General features: G+C 46.4%; 1 protein-coding gene across 1 annotated transcript in view; it reads right to left on the bottom strand.

Moving 5' to 3' along the window:
• The window catches only part of LOC120066973 (testican-2-like), a 139,476-nt gene that overhangs the window by 51,622 nt on the left and 70,072 nt on the right, over positions 1-17,782 (bottom strand). The gene's annotated exons all lie outside the window — the stretch shown is intronic.

The raw sequence follows: 17,782 nt of genomic DNA, 5'->3' as shown, positions 1-17,782 counted from the left end.
AGGGGGAGGAGCAGGAGGAGGAGGAGGTGGATGAAGGGGAGGAGGAGGTGGAGGAGGAGAGAAAAATAAAATAAAGAAGAAGAAGAGGAAGGAAATGAAAGTTCATTTTCTAATCATATAAATATATAAAGCTTTTTAACCCCAGAGAAACACAGACGGTGCAGTTCCCCAGTTTTAGGGGTTAAGGGACTTGTTCAAGGGCACAACGGCTGGAGAGACAATAGCAGGTATGATACATAGCAGGTGTGACATATAGCAGGTATGATACATAGCAGGTGTGACATATAGCAGGTATGATACATAGCAGGTATGACACATTTGTAAAACATTTTAACCTTTATTTAACTAGGCAAGTCAGTTAAGAACAAATTCTTATTTACAATGACGGCCTAGGAACAGCGGGTTTAACTGCCTTGTTCAGGGGCAGAACGACATATTTTTACCTTGTCAGCTCGGGGATTCAATCTAGCAACCTTTCGGTTACTAGTCCAACACTCTAACCACTAGACAACCTGCTACCCCTAGCTGTAACGTCCTGACCAGAGTTCTTATGTGTTTTGCTTGTTTAGTGTTGGTCAGGACGTGAGCTGGGTGGGAATTCTATGTTGTGTGTCTAGTTTGTCTGTTTCTGTGTCCAGCCTAATATGGTTCTCAATCAGAGGCAGCTGTCAATCGTTGTCCCTGATTGAGAATCATATATAGGAGGCTTGTTTTGTGTTGGGATTTTGTGGGTGATTGTTTCCTGTCTCTGTGTTTTGTCTGCACCAGATAGGCCTGTCTCGGTTTTCACATTTGTTATTTTGTTACTTATAGTAGTGTTACCGTTTATTCGTCTATTAAACATGTTGAACACTAGCCGCGCTGCATTTTGGTCCTCTCCTTCATCCCAGGAAGAAAACCGTGACAGAATCACCCACCAAACCCGGACCAAGCAGCGTGGAAACAGGCAGCAGCGACAGCAGCAGCGGTACCAGGAGGAATGGACATGGGAGGAAATCCTAGACGGTAAAGGACCCGGGCAGAGCCAGAGGAGTGTCGCCGCCCCAAAGCGGAGCTGGAGGCAGCGAAAGCGGAGCGGCGGCATTATGAGGCGCTAGCAAGGCAGAGCGGCTGGAAGCCCGAGAGCCTCACCCAAAAATGTCTTGGGGGGGGCTAAAGGGTAGTGTGGCGAAGGCAGGTAAGAAACCTGTGCCCACTTCCCATGCTTACCGTGGAGAGCGGGAGTACGGGCAGACACCGTGTTATGCGGAAGAGCGCACGGTGTCTCCTGTACGTGTGCATAGCCCGGTGCGGGTTATTCCACCTCCCCGCACTGGGCGGGCTAGATTGAGCATTGAGCCAAGTGCCATGAAGCCGGCTCAACATATCTGGCCTCCAGTACGTCTCCTCGGGCCGGTGTACATGGCACCAGCCTTACGAATGGTGTCCCCGGTTCGCCTACACAGCCCAGTGCGGGTTATTCCACCTCCCCGCATAGGTCGGGCTACGGGGAGCATTCAACCAGGTAAGGTTGGGCAGGCTCAGTGCTCAAGGGAGCCAGTACGCCTGCACGGTCCGGTATATCCGGCGCCACCTTCCCGCCCCAGCCCAGTACCACCAGTGCCTACACCACGCACCAGGCTTCCAGTGCGTCTCCAGAGCCCTGTTCCTCCTCCACGCACTCTCCCTGTGGTGCGTGTCTCCAGCCCAGTACCTCCAGTTCCGGCACCACGCACCAGGCCTATAGTGCGCCTCGAGAGTCCAGTGTGCCCTGTTCCTGCTCCCCGCACTAGCCTTGAGGTGCGTGTCTCCAGTCCGGTACCACCAGTTCCGGCACCACGCACCAGGCCTACTGTGTGCCTCAGCAGGTCTGAGCCATCCGTCTGCCCAGCGCCATCTGAGCCATCCGTCTGCCCAGCGCCATCTGAGCCATCCGTCTGTCCCGAGCCATTAGAGCCGCCCGTCTGTCCCGAGCCATTAGAGCCGCCCGTCAGTCAGGAGCCGCTAGAGCCGTCCGTCAGTCAGGAGCTGCCAGAGCCGCCAGCCAGTCAGGAGCTGCCAGAGCCGCCAGCCAGTCAGGAGCTGCCAGAGCCGCCAGCCAGTCAGGAGCTGCCAGAGCCGCCAGCCAGTCAGGAGCTGCCAGAGCCGCCAGCCAGTCAGGAGCTGCCAGAGCCGCCAGCCAGGAGCCGCCAGCCATGAGCTGTCCGCCAGTCATGAGCTGTCCGCCAGTCATGAGCTGTCCGCCAGTCATGAGCTGCCTTCCAGTCATGAGCTGCCCTCCAGTCATGAGCTGCCCTCCAGTCATGAGCTGCCCGCCAGTCATGAGCTGCCCGCCAGTCATGAGCTGCCCGCCAGTCATGAGCTGCCCGCCAGTCATGAGCTGCCCCTCAGTCCGGAGCTGCCCCTCAGTCCGGAGCTGCCCCTCAGTCCGGAGCTGCCATTAGTCCGGAGCTGCCATTAGTCCGGAGCTACCTCTGTCCGGAGCTACCTCTGTCCGGAGCTACCTCTCTGTCCTGAGCTACCTCTCTGTCCTGAGCTACCTCTCTGTCCTGAGCTACCTCTCTGTCCTGAGCTGTCTCCTCTATCTAGGGGGGACCTTTGTGAAGGTTCCTAGACCAGGGTCGCCACTCAAAGGACGCTAACGAGGGGGACAAAGACAATGGTGGAGTGGTGTCCTCGTCCTGCGCCGGAGCCGCCACCGCGGACAGATGCCCACCCAGACCCTCCTCTTGAGTTTTAGGGGTGCGTTCGGAGTCCGCACCTCAGGAGGGGGGTACTGTAACGTCCTGACCAGAGTTCTTATATGTTTTGCTTGTTTAGTGTTGGTCAGGACGTGAGCTGGGTGGGAATTCTATGTTGTGTGTCTAGTTTGTCTGTTTCTGTGTCCAGCCTAATATGGTTCTCAATCAGAGGCAGCTGTCAATCGTTGTCCCTGATTGAGAATCATATATAGGAGGCTTGTTTTGTGTTGGGATTTTGTGGGTGATTGTTTCCTGTCTCTGTGTTTTGTCTGCACCAGATATGCCTGTCTCGGTTTTCACATTTGTTATTTTGTTACTTTGTTACCGTGTAACAAACAAAGTGTTACCGTTTATTCGTCTATTAAACATGTTGAACACTAGCCGCGCTGCATTTTGGTTCTCTCCTTCATCCCAGGAAGAAAACCATGACACAGTACATAGTAGGTATGACACAGTACATAGTAGGTATGACACACAGCAGGTGTGATACACAGCAGGTATGATACACAGCAGGTATGATACACAACAGGTATGACAGTAGCAGGTATGATACAGTACATAGCAGGTATGATACAGAGCAGGGATCTGACATATAGCAGGTATGACACAGTACATAGCAGGTATGACACATTGCAGGTATGATACACAGCAGGTTTGATACACAGCAGGTAATATATGTAGCAGGTATGATACACAGCAGGTAATATAGGTAGCAGGTATGATACACAGCAGGTAATATAGGTAGCAGGTATGATACACAGCGGGTAATATAGGTAGCAGGTATGATACACAGCAGGTAATATAGGTAGCAGGTATGATACACAGCAGGTAATATATGTAGCAGGTATGATACACAGCAGGTAATATAGGTAGCAGGTATGATACACAGCAGGTAATATAGGTAGCAGGTATGATACACAGCAGGTAATATAGGTAGCAGGTATGATACAGGTACATTGAGATTCAGACATGCGGGTGCACAAGTCATCAATCAAATACTGTATATACACTATGCATACAAAAGTATGTGGACACCCCTTCAAATTAGTAGATTCTGCTATTTCAGCCACACCCGTTGCTGACAGGTGTATAAAATTGAGCACACAGCCAAGCAATCTCCATAGACAAACATTGGCAGTAGAATGGCCTTACTAAAGAGCTCAGTGACTTTCAACGTGGCACCGTCATAGGATGCCACCTTTCCAACAAGTCAGTTCTTCAAATTTCTGCCCAGCTAGAGCTGCCCCGGTCAACTGTAAGCCCTGTTATTGTGAAGTGGAAATGTCTAGGAGCAACAACAGCTCAGCCACGAAGTGGTAGGCCACACAAGCTCACAGAACGGGACTGGCGAGTGCTGAAGTACGTAGCACGTAAAAATCATCTGTCCTCGGTTGCAACACTCACTACCGAGTTCCAAACTGCCTCTGGAAGCAAGGTCAGCACAATAACTGTTTGTCGGGAGCTTCAGAAAAAGGGTTTCCGTGGCCGAGCAGCCGCACACAAGCCTAAGATCACCAGGCGCATTGCCAAGCGTCGGCTGGAGTGGTGTAAAGCTCGCCGAAATTTGACTCTGGAGCAGTAGAAACGTGTTCTCTGGAGTGATGAATCACGTTTCACCATCTGGCAGACCGACGGACGAATCTGGGTTTGGCGAATGCCAGGAAAACGCTATCTGCCCCAATGCATAGTGCCAACTGTAAAGTTAGGTGGAGGAGGAATAATGGTCTGGGGCTGTTTTTCATGGTTCGGGCTAGGCCCCTTACTTTCAGTGAAGGGAAATCAACGCTACAGCATACAATGACATTCTAGACGATTCTGTGCTTCCACCTTTGTGGCAACAGTTTGGGGAAGGCCCCTTTCCTGTTTCAGCATGACAATGCCCCTGTGCACAAAGCGAGGTCCATACAGACACTGATTGTCGAGATCGGTGTGGAGGAACTTGACTGGCCTGCACAGAGCCCTGACCTCAACCCCATCAAACACCTTTGGGATGAATTGGAACGCCGACTGCGAGCCAGGACTAATCGCCCAACATCAGTGCCCGACCTCACTAATGCTTTTGTGGCTGAATGGAAGCATGTCCCCGTATTAATGTTCCAACATCTAGTGGAAAGCCTTCCCAGAAGAGTGGAGGCTGTTATAGCAGCACAGGGGGGAACCAACTCCATATTAATGCCCATGATTTTGGAATGAGATGTTTGACGAGCAGGTGTCCACATACTTCTGGTCATGCAGTGTATTTTGACTTACTGCAGTGAGTCAAAACTGAATTTTATTGTCAGCTCTACAAGAGAAAACATACAGCTGTTTTCTAGTGTCTCTAGACAGACAGGGCTTATATTTTACAGATATAACTGTATATAACAGTAAGTAAACAACAACCAAGCAAATACATTTCACCTAAATAGTATAACAATACCTGCCACTTTCCAGACGCTATTATCCAAAGCAATTGGGTATTTCTCTGATTACCAGTATCTCTGACAGGATTGATTGGGTATCTCTCTGATTACCAGTATCTCTGACAGGATTGATTGGGTATCTCTCTGATTAACAGTATCTCTGACAGGATTGATTGGGTATCTCTCTGATTACCAGTATCTCTGACAGGATTGATTGGGTATCTCTCTGATTACCAGTATCTCTGACAGGATTGATTGGGTATCTCTCTGATTACCAGTATCTCTGACAGGATTGATTGGGTATCTCTCTGATTACCAGTATCTCTGACAGGATTGATTGGGTATCTCTCTGATTACCAGTATCTCTGACAGGATTGATTGGGTATCTCTCTGATTAACAGTATCTCTGACAGGATTGATTGGGTATCTCTCTGATTACAGGATTGATTGGGTATCTCTCTGATTACAGTATCTCTGACCAGATTGATTTTTGTCTTACTGAGATTTACTGTCAGGGCCCAAGTCTGACAGAATCAGTGCAGAAGATCTAGATGCTGCTGTAGGCCCTCCTTGGTTGGGGACAGAAGCACCAGATCATCAGCAAACAGTAGACATTTGACTTTAGATTCTAGTAGGGTGAGGCTGGGTGATGCAGACTGTTCAAGTGCCCTCGCCAATTTATTATATATATGTTGAAGAGGGTGGGGCTCAAGCTGCATCCCTGTCTCACCCCACGGCTCTGAGGAAGGAGATGTGTGTTTATTGCCAATTTTAACTGCACACTTGTTGCTTGTGAACATTGATTTTATAATATTGTATGTTTTCCCCCCAACTCCACTTCCCATCAATTTGTATAGCAGACCCACATGCCAAATTAAGTTAAAGGCTTTTTTGAAAATCAACAAAGCATGAGAAGACTTTGCCTTTGTTTTGGTTTGTTTATCAATTAGGATGTGTACTTGGTCTGTCATATGGTATTTTGGTAAGAATTTGACAAGTCTGCTTTCTCTCTCTCTCTCTCTCTCTCTCTCTATTCCTATCTATCTCATTATCGTTCCCTCTCTCTCTGTTTCTCTCTCACTCACGATCGTTACCTCTCTCTGTTCCTCTCTCTCTCTCTCTATTCCTATTGTCATGACGTGGCCCTCTTTGGATATAGCAAGCACCAACTCTCTCTCTCTCACCACCTCTCTCTTCCCCCTACACCCAGACTCTGTTATCTCAGGTCGTAAATTCCTGGAGGAGACTCTCTTCCCGCCCCGGCCATGCAGTATAGAGAGAGGGTTCACAGTAGAACAAAGGAACTTCTTCTACATCACAGAACTTGAGAACTGAACAATATCCATGTTTTGGAGAATGTGTAAACGGTCGGTGGAGAATCCAGCTACGACCGGTCCATTTTGTCTAATGTTTGTGACCTCATGAGAGACAATACAACCACATTACCATAACTCTGTCTATACAAGAGTCTCCGTTATGAGATTTGCATCTAATTATTGTATAAAATGAATGAGTAAAGATGAAACTATTTGTGAAATTATGTAATGTGATTTTAAACTGTTTAATGAAAGAGAATCCAATTCCCTTTAAAGTTTCACTAAGTCATTGGCCCGCCCCCATGAGCACAGACATCGATCTGGCGTCATGGGACAGCCTTTTTTACTGTGCCGAATAAAACCCCCACCTGGAGAAATCATCTTCAGACCATGCGTACCTCGATTACCGAGAGGCCTAAGGTTTGAGTAGAGACCATGCATTCCTCGGTTGTTGAATTCCTAACCAAACCACGTGGAGCATTGGCTACACTGGTGGAAATGGTTCAACTCTGAGACTATCGATACCGACAGAATAAGAGCAAATCTTCGATACTAATTACTAGTCTGCAGCTAGAATTTATGGTGACTGAATGCGAAGACCGACAACCGCCGAAACATCTATACTATAAGATCATTTCTGAATGGGACTCTGAAGTATCCATTCTAACCGCGAAAGACTCCAGGGACGCAAAGAGAAGTTCAGATGAACTTTCCAACAGAAAGACGGATGATTCCAACAGAGATCATGACGACACACTGAGCATAAATATATAGATTGATTGCAATTATTCCCAAATGAGTGAGCGTTCATGTGCAAAGGATTAGCATTTAAATTATTATAATTATCAACTGTGTAGTGTCTTTTGTCTTTCGCGCCCTTCTCAGTCCCGTTGTCTACCAAGCCGTCATACCGGTTTAGCCCACTAGGGCACATCCACTATCATTTCCTTGTAACCATATCTACTGTTTGTTTGTTTGTTATGCATTTCTGTGATTATTTAGTTAGTTAGTAAATAAATGATTAAGACAATTGATGTATGGATGATTCATAGTGAAGGCTGGGTTCGTGCAGATAACCAACAATTTACGACGTTTGGAATGAGACTAACGTGAGGTAAAGAATAATTCATTCATTAGAAGACTAATTGATCAGATATTAAAATATCTGAAAAGTTATATTAGGAAAATTATAACTTTGTAATCTGAAGATTTTCGCTATGCCCAACTTCCTAGTTAATTACATTTACATGATTAGTTTAATCACGTCATAATAATTACAGAGAATTGATTTGATAAAATAACAGTCTTCACTTTAATGATGCCAAAGACACAACACTATCTCTCTCATTATCGTTCCCTCTCTCTCATTATCGTTCCCTCTCTATGTTCCTCTCTCTTTCTGTCTACCCCCTCATTTTGTCCCTCCCTCCCTCCCTCCCTCCCTCCCTCCCTCCCTCCCTCCCTTCACAGCAGGTTGAATGGTTCATTGCCAACCTCGCTTGTACTAACAGACCAAATTACCATTATAGTGCGTTACTTTTAACCAGAGAGGGCACAGAGCTCTGGTTAAAAGTAGTGCACTGTAAAAGGTCTAGGGCGCCATTTGGGATGTCACTCTAGAGTGGATGGTCACCTGTCAGTATCAGTACGAGAGGGGATGTCACGCCAGGCTGTCTCATCGATTCCCTCAATACGTTGGCAGAAAGGTGTTTAGGAGGCTCGTTGAGGCAAATTGAAGCTGTCAAATCCCGAGTCAGCTTCTAGCAGCTGCTATGTAGTCAACAGGCAACACAGTCAACAGAGCTGGGCTCTGGTCAACAGTAGTGCACTATACAGGGAATAGGGACCATATGTCTCTGGTCAACAGTAGTGCACTATACAGGGAATAGGGACCATATGGCTCTGGTCAACAGTAGTGCACTATACAGGGAATAGGGACCATATGGCTCTGGTCAACAGTAGTGCACTATACAGGGAATAGGGACCATATGGCTCTGGTCAACAGTAGTGCACTATACAGGGAATAGGGACCATATGGCTCTGGTCAACAGTAGTGCACTACACAGGGAATAGAGACCATATGTCTCTGGTCAACAGTAGTGCACTATACAGGGAATAGGGACCATATGGCTCTGGTCAACAGTAGTGCACTATACAGGGAATAGGGACCATATGTCTCTGGTCAACAGTAGTGCACTACACAGGGAATAGGGACCATATGGCTCTGGTCAACAGTAGTGCACTATACAGGGAATAGAGACCATATGGCTCTGGTCAACAGTAGTGCACTACACAGGGAATAGGGACCATATGGCTCTGGTCAACAGTAGTGCACTACACAGGGAATAGGGACCATATGTCTCTGGTCAACAGTAGTGCACTATACAGGGAATAGAGACCATATGGCTCTGGTCAACAGTAGTGCACTATACAGGGAATAGGGACCATATGGCTCTGGTCAACAGTAGTGCACTATACAGGGAATAGGGACCATATGTCTCTGGTCAACAGTAGTGCACTATACAGGGAATAGGGACCATATGTCTCTGGTCAACAGTAGTGCACTACACAGGGAATAGGGACCATATGGCTCTGGTCAACAGTAGTGCACTATACAGGGAATAGGGACCATATGTCTCTGGTCAACAGTAGTGCACTATACAGGGAATAGGGACCATATGGCTCTGGTCAACAGTAGTGCACTATACAGGGAATAGGGACCATATGGCTCTGGTCAACAGTAGTGCACTATACAGGGAATAGGGACCATATGTCTCTGGTCAACAGTAGTGCACTATACAGGGAATAGGGACCATATGGCTCTGGTCAACAGTAGTGCACTATACAGGGAATAGGGACCATATGGCTCTGGTCAACAGTAGTGCACTACACAGGGAATAGGGACCATATGGCTCTGGTCAACAGTAGTGCACTATACAGGGAATAGGGACCATATGGCTCTGGTCAACAGTAGTGCACTACACAGGGAATAGGGACCATATGGCTCTGGTCAACAGTAGTGCACTACACAGGGAATAGGGACCATATGGCTCTGGTCAACAGTAGTGCACTACACAGGGAATAGGGACCATATGGCTCTGGTCAACAGTAGTGCACTACACAGGGAATAGGGACCATATGGCTCTGGTCAACAGTAGTGCACTATACAGGGAATAGAGACCATATGGCTCTCGTCAACAGTAGTGCACTACACAGGGAATAGGGACCATATGGCTCTGGTCAACAGTAGTGCACTATACAGGGAATAGGGACCATATGGCTCTGGTCAACAGTAGTGCACTATACAGGGAATAGGGACCATATGTCTCTGGTCAACAGTAGTGCACTACACAGGGAATAGGGACCATATGGCTCTGGTCAACAGTAGTGCACTATACAGGGAATAGGGACCATATGTCTCTGGTCAACAGTAGTGCACTACACAGGGAATAGAGACCATATGTCTCTGGTCAACAGTAGTGCACTATACAGGGAATAGAGACCATATGTCTCTGGTCAACAGTAGTGCACTATACAGGGAATAGAGACCATATGGCTCTGGTCAACAGTAGTGCACTATACAGGGAATAGGGACCATATGGCTCTGGTCAACAGTAGTGCACTATACAGGGAATAGGGACCATATGTCTCTGGTCAACAGTAGTGCACTACACAGGGAATAGAGACCATATGGCTCTGGTCAACAGTAGTGCACTATACAGGGAATAGGGACCATATGGCTCTGGTCAACAGTAGTGCACTATACAGGGAATAGGGACCATATGTCTCTGGTCAACAGTAGTGCACTATACAGGGAATAGGGACCATATGGCTCTGGTCAACAGTAGTGCACTACACAGGGAATAGGGACCATATGGCTCTGGTCAACAGTAGTGCACTATACAGGGAATAGGGACCATATGGCTCTGGTCAACAGTAGTGCACTATACAGGGAATAGGGACCATATGGCTCTGGTCAACAGTAGTGCACTATACAGGGAATAGGGACCATATGGCTCTGGTCAACAGTAGTGCACTATACAGGGAATAGGGACCATATGGCTCTGGTCAACAGTAGTGCACTACACAGGGAATAGGGACCATATGGCTCTGGTCAACAGTAGTGCACTATACAGGGAATAGGGACCATATGGCTCTGGTCAACAGTAGTGCACTACACAGGGAATAGGGACCATATGGCTCTGGTCAACAGTAGTGCACTATACAGGGAATAGGGACCATATGGCTCTGGTCAACAGTAGTGCACTATACAGGGAATAGGGACCATATGGCTCTGGTCAACAGTAGTGCACTACACAGGGAATAGGGACCATATGGCTCTGGTCAACAGTAGTGCACTACACAGGGAATAGAGACCATATGTCTCTGGTCAACAGTAGTGCACTATACAGGGAATAGGGACCATATGGCTCTGGTCAACAGTAGTGCACTATACAGGGAATAGAGACCATATGTCTCTGGTCAACAGTAGTGCACTATACAGGGAATAGGGACCATATGGCTCTGGTCAACAGTAGTGCACTATACAGGGAATAGGGACCATATGGCTCTGGTCAACAGTAGTGCACTATACAGGGAATAGGGACCATATGGCTCTGGTCAACAGTAGTGCACTATACAGGGAATAGAGACCATATGTCTCTGGTCAACAGTAGTGCACTACACAGGGAATAGGGACCATATGTCTCTGGTCAACAGTAGTGCACTATACAGGGAATAGGGACCATATGGCTCTGGTCAACAGTAGTGCACTATACAGGGAATAGGGACCATATGGCTCTGGTCAACAGTAGTGCACTATACAGGGAATAGGGACCATATGGCTCTGGTCAACACTACAGTGCCTTCAGAAAGTATTCAGACCCCTTGACCTTTTCCACATTTTGTTATGTTACAAAATTAGATTAAATTGATTAAATTTTTTTTCAACAATCTACACAAAATACTCTGTAATGTCAAAGTGGAAGAAAAATGTGTACAAAAATTCATGAAAAATAAAACACCAATATATCTTGATTAGATAAGTATTCAACTCCCTCAGTTAATACATGGTAGAATCACCTTTGACATACTGGTGCTACTATACTGGTGCTACTGTATTGTAGCTACTGTACTGGTTCTACTGTACTGGTTCTACTGTACTGGTTCTACTGTACTGGTGCTACTGTACTGGTGCTACTATACTGGTGCTACTATACTGGTGGTACTGTACTGGTTCTACTGTACTGGTTCTACTGTACTGGTGCTACTGTATTGTACTGGTGCTACTGTACTGTACTGGTGCTACTGTACTATACTGGTGCTACTATACTGTACTGGTGCTACTATACTGTACTGGTGCTACTGTACTGTACTGGTGCTACTATACTGTACTGGACGTCACTTCCTGTTGAATTTGCAGACGTGTTGCTGTGCGTTTTGTTGCTGTGCGTTTTGCTGCCAACTTTACTTTGCTAGCTGACAACTTTACGTTTTGTTTTTTTTTCTTTTTAATTACCGTTTATATTTTTAGTTTTTCCATCGCAACTTTTTTCCCTCATTCAACTTTTTCACTCCGGACGCTTTATCTGGACATGGTTCGTCAGCACCTTCAACAGCCGAAGCTAAGTAGTAACATTAACATGATGTCTTCTAATTGCAGTCGCTGTACTCATAATATACAGGAGAACGATCGCCTTACGGCGAGGATAGCTGTGCTACAAGCTTCAGACGCAATCGTTAGGCAAGGGTAATTTCAGTGTAGGAAAGGAAGAAACAGCGTCTGTGCCACCAGTAAGTACAGATAGTAACGTTAGTATAAACCCCCCGCACAGTCCCCGCAGCCGGACAACTTTCTCATGGCTTCTGGAGGGAAATGCTGTTGGAATGCTCAACTGGTGTCGCTCATTCAGCCGACAGAAACTTTCAACCGGTTCTCCCCATTATGTAGCGAGTCGGAGGCTGAGTCTTCTCTTGTCTCTACTCCTCCCGCTACGGGGTCTGAGACGCCGAAGGCTCCAACCATTAGCTCTGACAAATTGAAAACCCTAGTCATTGGCGACTCCATTACCCGCAGTATTAGACTTAAAACGAATCACCCAGCGATCATACACTGTTTACCAGGGGGCAGGGCTACCGACGTTAAGGCTAATCTAAAGATGGTGCTGGCTAAAGCTAAATCTGGCGAGTGTAGAGAGTATAGAGATATTGTTATCCACGTCGGCACCAACGATGTTAGGATGAAACAGTCAGAGGTCACCAAGTGCAACATAGCTTCAGCGTGTAAATCAGCTAGAAAGATGTGTCGGCATCGAGTAATTGTCTCTGGCCCCCTCCCAGTTAGGGGGAGTGACGAGCTCTACAGCAGAGTTTCACAACTCAATCGCTGGTTGAAAACTGTTTTCTGCCCCTCCCAAAAGATAGAATTTGTAGATAATTGGCCCTCTTTCTGGGACTCACCCACAAACAGGACCAAGCCTGACCTGCTGAGGAGTGACAGACTCCATCCTAGCTGGAGGGGTGCTCTCATCTTATCTACCAACATAGATAGGGCTCTAACTCCTCTAGCCCCACAATGAAATAGGGTGCAGGCCAGGCAGCAGGCTGTTAGCCAACCTGCCAGCTTAGTGGAGTCTGCCAATAGCACAGTCAGTGTAGTCAGCTCAGCCATACCCATTGAGACTGTGTCTGTGCCTCGACCTAGGTTGGGCAAAACTAAACATGGCGGTGTTCGCCTTAGCAATCTTATTAGGATAAAGACCTCCTCCATTCCTGCCATTATTGAAAGAGATCGTGATACCTCACATCTCAAAATAGGGTTACTTAATGTTAGATCCCTCACTTCAAAGGCAGTCATAGTCAATGAACTAATCACTGATCATAATCTTGATGTGATTGGCCTGACTGAAACATGGCTTAAGCCTGATGAATTTACTGTGTTAAATGAGGCCTCACCTCCTGGTTACACTAGTGACCATATCCCCCGTGCATCCCGCAAAGGCGGAGGTGTTGCTAACATTTACGATAGCAAATTTCAATTTACAAAAAAAAAAAATGACGTTTTCGTCTTTTGAGCTTCTAGTCATGAAATCTATGCAGCCTACTCAATCACTTTTTATAGCTACTGTTTACAGGCCTCCTGGGCCATATACAGCGTTCCTCTCTGAGTTCCCTGAATTCCTATCAGACCTTGTAGTCATAGCAGATCATATTCTAATTTTTGGTGATTTTAATATTCATATGGAGAAGTCCACAGACCCACTCCAAAAGTCTTTCGGAGCCATCATCGACTCAGTGGGTTTTGTCCAACATGTCTCTGGACCTACTCACTGCCACAGTCATACTCTGGACCTAGTTTTGTCCCATGGAATAAATGTTGTAGATCTTAATGTTTTTCCACATAATCCTGGACTATCGGACCACCATTTTATTACGTTTGCAATCGCAACAAATAATCTGCTCAGACCCCAACCAATGAGCATCAAAAGTCGTGCTATAAATTCTCAGACAACACAAAAATTCCTTGATGCCCTTCCAGACTCCTTCTGCCTACCCAAGGACGTCAGAGGACAAAAATCAGTTAACCACTTAACTGAGGAACTCAATTTAACCTTGCGCAATACCCTAGATGCAGTTGCACCCCTAAAAACGAAAAACATTTGTCATAAGAAACTAGCTCCCTGGTATACAGAAAATACCCGAGCTTTGAAGCAAGCTTCCAGGAAATTGGAACGGAAATGGCGCCACACCAAACTGGAAGTCTTCCGACTAGCTTGGAAAGACAGTACCGTGCAGTACCGAAGAGCCCTCACTGCTGCTCGATCATCCTACTTTTCCAACTTAATCGAGGAAAATAAGAACAATCCAAAATTTCTTTTTGATACTGTTGCAAAGCTAACTAAAAAGCAGCATTCCCCAAGAGAGGATGGCTTTCACTTCAGCAGTAATAAATTCATGAACTTCTTTGAGGAAAAGATCATGACCATTAGAAAGCAAATTACGGACTCCTCTTTGAATCTGCGTATTCCTCCAGGGTTTAGCTGTCCTGGATCTGCACAGCTCTGCCAGGGCCTGGGATCGGGAGAGACACTTAAGTGTTTTAGTACTATATCTCTTGACACAATGATGAAAATGATCATGGCCTCTAAACCTTCAAGCTGCATACTGGATCCTATTCCTACTAAACTACTGAAAGAGCTGCTTCCTGTGCTTGGCCCTCCTATGTTGAACATAATAAACAGCTCTCTATCCACCGGATGTGTACCAAACTCACTAAAAGTGGCAGTGATAAAGCCTCTCTTGAAAAAGCCAAACCTTGACCCGGAAAATAAAAAACTATCGGCCTATATCGAATCTTCCATTCCTCTCAAATTTTTTTGAAAAAGCTGTTGCGCAGCAACTCACTGCCTTTCTGAAGACAAACAATGTATACGAAATGCTTCAGTCTGGTTTTAGACCCCATCATAGCACTGAGACTGCACTTGTGAAGGTGGTAAATGACCTTTTAATGGCGTCAGACCGAGGTTCTGCATCTGTCCTCGTGCTACTAGACCTTAGTGCTGCCTTTGACACCATCGATCACCACATTCTTTTGGAGAGACTGGAAACCCAAATTGGTCTACACGGACCAGTTCTGGCCTGGTTTAGATCTTACCTGTCGGAAAGATATCAGTTTGTCTCTGTGAATGGTTTGTCCTCTGACAAATCAACTGTACATTTCGGTGTTCCTCAAGGTTCCGTTTTAGGACCACTATTGTTTTCACTATATATTTTACCTCTTGGGGATGTTATTCGAAAACATAATGTTAACTTTCACTGCTATGCGGATGACACACAGCTGTACATTTCAATGAAACATGGTGAAGCCCCAAAATTGCCCTCGCTAGAAGCCTGTGTTTCAGACATAAGGAAGTGGATGGCTGAAAACTTTCTACTTTTAAACTCGGACAAAACAGAGATGCTTGTTCTAGGTCCCAAGAAACAAAGAGATCTTCTGTTAAATCTGACAATTCATCTTGATGGTTGTAAAGTCGTCTCAAATAAAACTGTGAAGGACCTCGGCGTTACTCTTGACCCTGATCTCTCTTTTGACGAGCATATCAAGACTGTTTCAAGGACAGCTTTTTTCCATCTACGTAACATTGCAAAAATCAGAAATTTTCTGTCCAAAAATTATGCAGAAAAATTAATCCATGCATTTGTTACTTCTAGGTTAGACTACTGCAATGCTCTACTTTCCGGCTACCCGAATAAAGCACTAAATAAACTTCAGTTAGTGCTAAATACGGCTGCTAGAATCCTGACTAGAACCAAGAAATTTGATCATATTACTCCAGTGCTAGCTTCCCTACACTGGCTTCCTGTTAAGGCAAGGGCTGATTTCAAGGTTTTACTGTTAACCTATAAAGCGTTACATGGGCTTGCTCCTACCTATCTTTCCGAGTTGGTCCTACCGTACATACCAATACGTACGCTACGGTCACAAGACGCAGGCCTCCTAATTGTCCCTAGAATTTCTAAGCAAACAGCGGGAGGCAGGGCTTTCTCCTATAGATCTCCATTTTTATGGAACAGTCTGCCTACCCATGTGAGAGACGCAGACTCGGTCTCAACCTTTAAGTCTTTACTGAAGACTTATCTCTTCAGTAGGTCATATGATTGAGTGTAGTCTGGCCCAGGAGTGTGAAGGTGAACGGAAAGGCTCTGGAGCAACGAACCGCCCTTGCTGTCTCTGCCTGGCCGGTTCCCCTCTCTCCACTGGGATTCTCTGCCTCTAACCCTATTACAGGGGCTGAGTCACTGGCTTACTGGTGCTCTTTCATGCCGTCCCTAGGAGGGGTGCGTCACTTGAGTGGGTTGAGTTACTGACGTGATCTTCCTGTCTGGGTTGGCGCCCCCCCCCCTGTGCTGTGGTGGAGATCTTTGTTGGCTATACTCGGCCTTGTCTCAGGATTGTAAGTTGGTGGTTGAAGATATCCCTCTAGTGGTGCGGGGGCTGTGCTTTGGCAAAGTGGGTGGGGTTATATCCTTCCTGTTTGGCCCTGTCCGGGGGTATCTTCGGATGGGGCCACAGTGTCTCCTGACCGCTCCTGTCTCAGCCTCCAGTATTTATGCTGCAGTAGTTTGTGTCAGGGGGCTAGGGTCAGTTGGTTATACCTGGAGTACTTCTCCTGTCTTATCCAGTGTCCTGTGTGAATTTAAGTATGCTCTCTCTAATTCTCTCGTTCTCTCTTTCTTTCTCTCTCTCGGAGAACCTGAGCCCTAGGACCATACGTCAGGACTACCGGGCATGATGACTCCTTGCTGTCCCCAGTCCGCCTGGCCTTGCTGCTATTCCAGTTTCAACTGTTCTGCCTGCGGTTACGGAACCCCTACCTGTCCCAGACCTGCTGTTTTCAACTCTTAATGATCGGCTATGAAAAGCCAACTGAGATTTATTCCTGATTATTATTTGACCATGCTTGTCATTTATGAACATTTTGAAAATCTTGGCTCTCTCTAATTTTCTCCTTCTCTCTTTCTTTCTCTCGGAGGACCTGAGCCCTAGGACCATACGTCGGGACTACCGGGCGTGGTGACTCCTTGCTGTCCCCAGTCCGCCTGGCCTTGCTGCTATTCCAGTTTCAACTGTTCTGCCTGCGGTTATGGAACCGCCACCTGTCCCAGACCTGTTGTTTTTCAACTCTTAATGATCGGCTATGAAAAGCCAACTGAAAATTATTCATGATTATTATTTGACCATGCTTGTCACTTATGAACATTTTTGAACATCTTGGCATAGTTCTGTTATAATCTCCACCCGGCACAGCCAGAAGAGGACTGGCCACCCCTCATAGCCTGGTTCCTCTCTAGGTTTCTTCCTAGGTTTTGGCCTTTCTAGGGAGTTTTTCCTAGCCACCGTGCTTCTACACCTGCATTACTAGCTGTTTGGGGTTTTAGGCTGGGTTTCTGTACAGCACTTCGAGATATTAGCTGATGTACGAAGGGCTATATAAAATAAACTTGATTGATTGATTGATACTGTACTGGTGCTACTATACTGTACTGTACTGGTGCTACTATACTGGTGCTACTGTACTGTACTGTACTGGTGCTACTATACTGGTGCTACTATACTGTACTGTACTGGTGCTACTATACTGGTGCTACTGTACTGTACTATACTGGTGCTACTATACTGGTGCTACTATACTGGTGCTACTGTACTGTACTGGTGCTACTATACTATACTGGTGCTACTGTACTGTACTGGTGCTACTGTACTGGTGCTACTATACTGTACTGTACTGGTGCTACTATACTGGTGCTACTGTACTGTACTGTACTGGTGCTACTATACTGGTGC

The sequence above is a fragment of the Salvelinus namaycush genome, chromosome 22 (assembly GCF_016432855.1).
Source record: "Salvelinus namaycush isolate Seneca chromosome 22, SaNama_1.0, whole genome shotgun sequence".
Taxonomy (NCBI): domain Eukaryota; kingdom Metazoa; phylum Chordata; class Actinopteri; order Salmoniformes; family Salmonidae; genus Salvelinus; species Salvelinus namaycush.
Note: the sequence above shows the minus strand (reverse complement) of the source record. Positions and strands in the feature narration are given on the sequence as shown.